Here is an 835-nt window from a genome sequence, read left to right as displayed (position 1 = left end):
AAGGCAGCTAGTCATCACCACTCACCGCCAACTCTTGGGCTACTCTTTTACCAACGAATAGTGGGATTGACCATCACATTATAACGCCCCCACGGCTGAAAGGGCGAGCATGTTTGGTGGGATGCGGATTCGAACCCGCGACCCTCAGATTGTGAGTTGAGCGCCTTATCCACCTGGCCATGCCGGGCACATGGGATTATTAGTTAGACATTGTTTAAAATGTAATAAAACAATAAAACCAAGTATAAACAGATTTTGGCTATTAAAAGCTTTAAGCTATTTAGGATAAACAATTGTAGTTTCATGTTACAATATGCAGTCATTCTAGAAAGAAAAAAGATTAATTCAGATTTTTTTTTTTATTTTGGTCATTACAAGCTCAGTCAAATTGACCAAATTTGTATAAAGTTAAGGTAGAAACAATAACGGATAAAATATAAAGTTTTACTGAAAAAATATTGACCAGCCTCATATAGTTAGGGTAGATAAAATAACAGATGAAGTATAAAGATTCACTGAAAAAAGTTTGAAATTTAATTAGGAGGTTTTATAGAATATGTAAATGAAATATTAAAATCTACACATGAAGAAAAATATTTTTATGTTTTTATGTTATAAGCTGTGTTTATTCTAGAATGAAAGAGGCATAATATATGTTTATTTCCTAATTTTTAGAGTGGTTGCAAGATCGGTCAAATTTACTGAACCGTACAGAAATCAATTACTGAAAATAACAGATAAAATATAAAGTTTTTGCTTAAGAAATGTTTGATAACTATCACTATCCAGACATTATAATTTGTGTTCATTCTAGAATGAAAGAGGCATAAGTTAT

The 835-nt window shown here is 31.7% G+C and overlaps 1 protein-coding gene across 6 annotated transcripts in view; it reads right to left on the bottom strand.

The window, feature by feature from the left end:
* Positions 1–835, bottom strand: part of LOC106461715 (structural maintenance of chromosomes protein 5-like) — a 326,380-nt gene that overhangs the window by 185,875 nt on the left and 139,670 nt on the right. The gene's annotated exons all lie outside the window — the stretch shown is intronic.

The sequence above is a fragment of the Limulus polyphemus genome, unplaced genomic scaffold, assembly GCF_000517525.1.
Source record: "Limulus polyphemus unplaced genomic scaffold, Limulus_polyphemus-2.1.2 Scaffold1017, whole genome shotgun sequence".
Classification (NCBI taxonomy): domain Eukaryota; kingdom Metazoa; phylum Arthropoda; class Merostomata; order Xiphosura; family Limulidae; genus Limulus; species Limulus polyphemus.
Note: the sequence above shows the minus strand (reverse complement) of the source record. Positions and strands in the feature narration are given on the sequence as shown.